This window comes from Arachis stenosperma, chromosome 5, assembly GCF_014773155.1.
Source record: "Arachis stenosperma cultivar V10309 chromosome 5, arast.V10309.gnm1.PFL2, whole genome shotgun sequence".
In the NCBI taxonomy this organism is placed as follows: Eukaryota; Viridiplantae; Streptophyta; class Magnoliopsida; order Fabales; family Fabaceae; genus Arachis; species Arachis stenosperma.
The window spans coordinates 54456585-54463068 of record NC_080381.1 but is presented as its reverse complement, the minus strand read 5'-3'; the positions used below and the strand labels follow the sequence as shown (position 1 = coordinate 54463068).

The 6484-nt window shown below is 36.9% G+C and overlaps 1 non-coding gene across 1 annotated transcript; it reads left to right on the top strand.

Annotated features, from left to right (window-relative positions):
- Positions 1 to 2157: 2157 nt before the first annotated feature.
- On the top strand, positions 2158 to 2260 carry LOC130983863 (small nucleolar RNA R71). Its single transcript, XR_009087834.1, has one exon. It is a non-coding gene; the product is annotated as a small nucleolar RNA R71 (small nucleolar RNA).
- Positions 2261 to 6484: the final 4224 nt, after the last annotated feature.

Here is a 6484-nt window from a genome sequence, read left to right as displayed (position 1 = left end):
GTTGAGGTAAGTGGGGATCCTGTGGGGTCCACAGATCCTGAGGTGTCAAGGATTTTGCATCCCTCCACCTTGCTGGCGTTAAACGCCCCTCTGTATGCCTTTCTAGTGTTTAAACGCAGGTTGCTGCCCTTTTCTGGCGTTTAAACGCTAGTCTGCTGCCCTTTTCTGGCATTTAAACGCCCAGAAAGGTGCCAGACTGGGCATTTAAATGCCCATTTTTATACCTTTACTGGCATTTAAACGCCAGTTTGCCTGCCAGTTCTGGTGTTTAACGCCCAGAATGGTGCCATGCTGGGTGTTAAATGCCTATTTTGGTATCCTTACTGGCGTTTAAACGCCAGTAAGCTCCTCCTCCTGGGTGTGCTATTTTTTATGCTGCTTTTGATTTTGCTTTAATTTTTGCAGTTATTTTTGTGACTCCACATGATCATGATCCTAAAGAAAACATAAAATAATATAGATAAATAAAATAAAATTGGGTTGCCTCCCAATAAGCACTTCTTTAATGTCAATAGCTTGATAGTGAGCTCTTTTAGAGCTTCACAGATGTTCAGAGCATGATTGTGGCCTCCCAACACCAAACTTAGAGTTTGAGTGTGGGGGCTCTGTTTGACTCTGTACTGAGAGAAGCTTTTCATGCTTCTTCTCCATGTTTACAGAAGAAGATCCTTGAGCCTTAAACACAAGGTAGTCCTCATTCAATTGAAGGACTAACTCTCCTCTGTCCACATCAATCATAACCATTGCTGTGGCTAGGAAGGGTCATCCAAGGATGATAGATTCATCCTCATCCTTCCCAGTGTCTAGGATTATAAAGTCAACAGGGATGTAAAGGCCTTCAACCTTCACTAAGACATCCTCTACAAGTCCATAAGCCTTTTTTATTGATTTGTCTACCATCTCTAGTGAGATTTTTGCAGCTTGTACCTCAAAGATTCATAGTTTCTCCATTACAGAGAGTGGCATGAGGTTGATACCTAACCCCAGGTCACACAGCGCCTTTTCAAAGGTCATGGTGCCTATGGTGCAAGGTATTAAGAACTTTCCGGGATCCGGTTTCTTTTGAGGCAATGTCTGCTGAATCCATGTATTCAGTTCATTGATGAGCAATGGAGGTTCATCCTCCCAAGTCTCATTACCAAATAACTTGGCGTTCAGCTTCATGATTGCTCATAGATATTGAGCAATTTGCTCTTCAGTAGTAACTTCATCTTCTTCAGAAGAAGAATATTCTTCAGAGCTTATAAATGGTAATAAGAAGTTCAGTGGAATCTCTATGGTCTCTGTATAAGCCTCAGATTCCTTTGGTTCCCTATTAGGGAACTTCTTATTGGTCAGTGGATGTCCATTGAGGTCTTCCTCAATGGAAATCACGTCCTCCTCCTCTCTATAGGTTCGGCCATTTTGGTTGTATTAATGGCCTTGCACTCTCTTTTTGGATTCTCTTCTGTATTGCTTGGGAGAGTACTGGGAGGAGTTTCAGTGATTCTTTTACTCAGCTGACTCATTTGTGCCTCCAAATTTCTTATGGAGGATTGTGCCTCAGTCATGAAACTGAGGGTGGTCTTAGATAGATCAGAGACTATGTTTGCTAAGCTAGAGAGACTCTGCTCAGAATTCTCTATCTATTGCTGAGAAGATGATGGGAAAGGCTTGTTATTGCCAAAACTGTTTCTCCCACCATTATTGTTATTGAAGCCTTGTTGAGTCTTCTATTAATCCTTCTATGAGAAATTTGGGTGATTCCTCCATGAAGGATTATAGTTGTTTCCATAGGAATCTCCCATGTAATTCACCTCTTCCATTGCAGGATTCTCAGGGTCATAAGCTTCTCCTTCGGAGGAGGCATCTTTAGCTTGCAATCCAGTCAGACTCTAAGAAATTATATTGACTTGCTGAGTCAATATTTTGTTCTGAGCCAATATGGCATTCAGAGTATCAATCTCAAGAACTCCTTTCTTCTGAGTCACCCCATTATTCATAGGATTTCTCTCAGAAGTGTACATGAACTGGTTATTTGCAACCATTTCAATGAGTTCCTGGGCTTCTGCAGGCATTTTTAGATGAAGAAATCCACGAGCAGAGTGGTCCAATGACATCTTGGATAACTCAGACAGACCATCATAGAATATACATAAGATGCTTCATTTTGGAAACATGTCAGAAGGACACTTTTGGTTAATTGCTTGTATCTTTCCCAAGCTTCATAGAGGGATTCACCTTCCTTCTGTCTGAAGGTTTGGACATCCACTCTGAGCTTACTCATCTTTTGAGGTAGAAAGAATTTGGTTAAGAAAGCATTGACCAGCTTGTCCCAAAAGTTCAGGCTTTCTCTAGGTTGTGAGTCCAACCATGTCCTAGCTCTGTCTCTCACAGCAAAGGTGAAAAACATAAGTATGTAGACCTCGGGATCAACCCCATTGGTCTTAACAGTATCACAGATCTGTAAGAATTCAGATAAGAACTGATGATGATCTTCTGATGGAAGTCCATGAAACTTGCAGTTCTGCTGTATTGGAGAAACTAATTGAGGCTTAAGCTCAAAGTTGTTTGCTCCAATGGCAGGAATTGAGATGCTTCTTCCATAAAAGTTGGAAGTTGGTGCAGCATAGTCACCAAGCATCTTCCTTGCATTGTTGTTATTGTTTTCGGCTGCCATGTCTTCTTCTTTTTCGAAAATTTCTGTCAGGTCCTCTCTAGAGAGTTGTGCTTTAGCTTCTCTTAGCTTCCTCTTCAGAGTCCTTTCAAGTTCAGGATCGGCTTCAACAAGAATATCCTTATCCTTGTTCCTGCTAATGTTAAAAAGAAGAGAACAGAAAAGAAGAGGAATCATCTATGTCACAGTATAGAGATTTTTTTATGTGAGTAGAAGAATACAAGAATAGGAGTGGAGAGGGAAGAAGAAGAATTCGAACACAAAAAAAGAAGAGAGGGTTCAAATTATGAGTAGAAGAGAAGTGTTACTAGATAAATAAAATAAATAGCAACAGATGAGAGAGAGAGTTTTCAAAAATTAAAAAGATTTTTGAAAAAGAGGTTAGTGATTTTCGAAAATTGGGAGTGAAAAAGTGGTTAGGTGGTTTTGAAAAAGATGAGAAATAGTAATTAGTTGAAAAAGATTTGAAAATAATTTTTAAAAGATGAGAAGTTAGAAAAAAAATGTTGAAATCAAATTAAAAGAGATATGATTGAAAAAGATTTGATTTGAAAAAGATTTGATTTTTTTAAAAAAAGATATGATTAAAAATATATGAATAAAAAAAGATTTGATTTTAAAAAGATTTGATTTTTGAAAAAGATTTGAAAAGATAAAAAAAATTTTAAATTGAAATTTTGACTTGACAAATAAGAAACAACTAAATTTTAAAAAAATTTTGACTAAGTTAACCCAAAATTTCGAAATTTATGAGTAAGATAAGGAAAAGATATTTTTTATTTTTGAATTTTAATGAAGAAAGAGAAAAACAACAAAATGACTCAATACATGAAAATTTAAGGTCAAAACAAAGAAAGCATGCAAGAACACTTTGAATGTCAAGATGAACACCAAGAACACTTTGAAGATCATGATGAACATCAAGAACTTATTTTTTTGAAAATTTTTAAGAAAAGAAACACATGCAAGACACCAAACTTAGAAATTTTTAAACTTTTGACTCTAAAAAATTCGAAAATGCATATGAAAAACAAGAAAAGACACAAAACAAGAAAATCACAATATCAAACAAAGACAATCATCAAGAACAATGATGCCAGGGCATCTTGGCTAGTTTTACTAGCCATTTTTTGTATGCTTTAGGTTGGTTTCATGCATTTTCATAGAAAATAAGCAAGTATTTGGTTGAAAATACAATCATACCATGATTCAAGCAAACATTGTGAATTTTGAATGATTTCATGAGAATTATGCATGACTTGAATGATAAATTGGATGATACATGATCCCATGATTAAGAGCAAGACTTTGATGCACTTTGTTTGATTGATTTCAGGTAACAAGAAGCAAAGAAGAGCCACGTTAGTGGCTACATTAGTGCAACTAACGTGGCCATTAACGTGGAAGAAAAGAGAAGCCCCAACGTTAGTTACATTAACATGGGAACTAACGTGGAAGGAAAGATAAACGCTAACGTTAGTGAAAAAAGTGAGTGCCACTAACGTTTGCGAAGCAAAAAGACCCACGTTAATGGCCGCGTTAACTACATTAACGTGGTAGTTAACGTGGAAGGAAAGGGAAATGCCAACGTTCGTGGAAAAGGTGATCTCCACTAACGTTTGCAAAGCAAAAAGACCCACGTTAACGGCCACGTTAACTACATTAACGTGGTAGTTAACATGGGCAAAAGTCTCACCTGATAGCCTGACCATGCCTTCTTCAAACAAGAATAACTTGAGCCACAAAGCTTCAAATGAGGTGATTTTAAAGGCATTAGAAATTAGAATTCCAGATCTTTCCAAGCATATATAGCACTACATGGTGGACACTAAATTTGAGGGAGAAAACCTGCCCCGAAAGTGCAAAGATGAACATGGTATCAACCTGTAGTAAGGCCAACTGACCTCTTCACCTTCCAAGAAGTGTAACTCGAGCTGTAAAGCTCCAAATGATGCGCTTTCAAAGGCGTTGGAAAGTAGACATCCCGGGCTTTCCAATAATATATAATAGTATAGGGTGGACATTAAGTTTGAGCTCCAGAACCTGGTAATATTAAGCCCCTGATCACTAGCATTATTGTGACTCACTTTTTCCAGTAATGCTAGCGACTATGCCAGCGACCATGTCCACTTCAAAGGAGCATAACTTGAGTTACAGAGGTCCAATTGAGGTGATTCTAGTTGCGTTAGAAATCTGACATTCAGAGCTTTCCAAAGATATATAATACTTTATAGTGGGCATGAAATTGGAGTACAAACAAGAGATATCTTTTAAGCCCCAAAAACACCAACTGGGTAGCAAGTGTAACATTAGCCACACTAACTTCAGCACTAACGCCACACTTGTAGTGTTAGTGTGGCTAACGGTAGCACTAACATTAGCACCTGAACCTCAACTTGATTCACTTCTCTTTCATGGACCACTCAAGCTCAAGCAAGCAAGCCCACAATTGTCAACCAATCAAGGCCACAAGAAACATCTAGAATAGGAATTTTCATTTAATTGTAATTTGCTTTTAATTTTGTAATTTAGGAGAGCCTATATAAAGGCCTTAGTCTTTACATTCAAGATATTGAGAAACAGAGGATTGAAGGAAGGGGAAGAGAGTGAAGACCAATTCGAACTTCTGTGAATTGACACTCCAAGGGGAGTGGGTCTTCGGACCCCTCCCCTCCATCACTCTTCTTCCTTTTCTCTTCCTTTCTTCCTTAGGAGTAGTTTCGTTTTAGTTGTAATTTTCATTTATGAACTTTGAATTTCATTTTCAGTTTTAACTTTCATCTTTATTTTTCTGCACTTTCTTTCTTTTCTATTTTGGGTAGAGCAATGATCAACTAACTCTTTTCATTGGGTTAGAGAGCTCTATTGTGATTTAATGGATCAATTGTAGTTTTTATTCTTCTTCTTCTTTCTTTTCTCTTGATTTTACTAGAGAGCTTTTGATCTTCATCCAATTGGGTAATTTTCACAGAAGAGAAATTGCTCATACTTGGGTTTCCTCTGAACCTTGGAAGAGGAATGAGGAAATCATGCTAGAAATGCTCTCTCACATTGGATTAGGTTGGGGGTTGGATGGATGTTGTGACATTTAATCCTACTAATACTTTGATCTATGAATGTGTGTAGTATAATCAGTGACCAAACTTCATCTCTTCCCATGAGCAATTAAATCAAGGAATTGGGAAATTGTTCAAGCTTAGAGAGATTGGATTACCAAGGAATTGGGATCCAATCACTTAAGATTGCCAAGGAGATCAATGAATGCATTGATTGAGGAAGAGATGAGAATGAACTTGATCTGGAGGATTGCAATATCTCTTGATCCCAATGTTCATTTTATTTTTAGTTCTTACATTTACTTTTCTTTCCATTTTACTTTTCTGCACTTTATTGCGTTCTTTACTTTTATGCCATTTACATTTCCTTGTTACTTATCACTCCAATATGATTCGTCTAACTAGGATAATCAATTAATCATTGATTGCTTAATCCGTTAATCTCTGTGGGATTCGACCTCACTCTTTTGTGAGTTATTACTTGACGACAATTCGGTATACTTGTCGAAGGGAGATTTGTTGAGAGACAAGTTTCCCGTGCATCAAACAACTTGACGATCAAGAAGAACATATGCATGAGTTTTCGAAAAATGCTAGAAAAATAAAAAATATGTAATTGACACCAAACTTAAAATTTGACTCTAGACTCAAACAAGAAACACAAAAAATTTTTTCGTTTTTATGATTTTATTATATTTTTTTCTCTCTTTTTTTTTGAAAAAATTTCAAAAATTAGAAAAAAAATTTTGAAAGATTTTTGAAATTTTTTTTA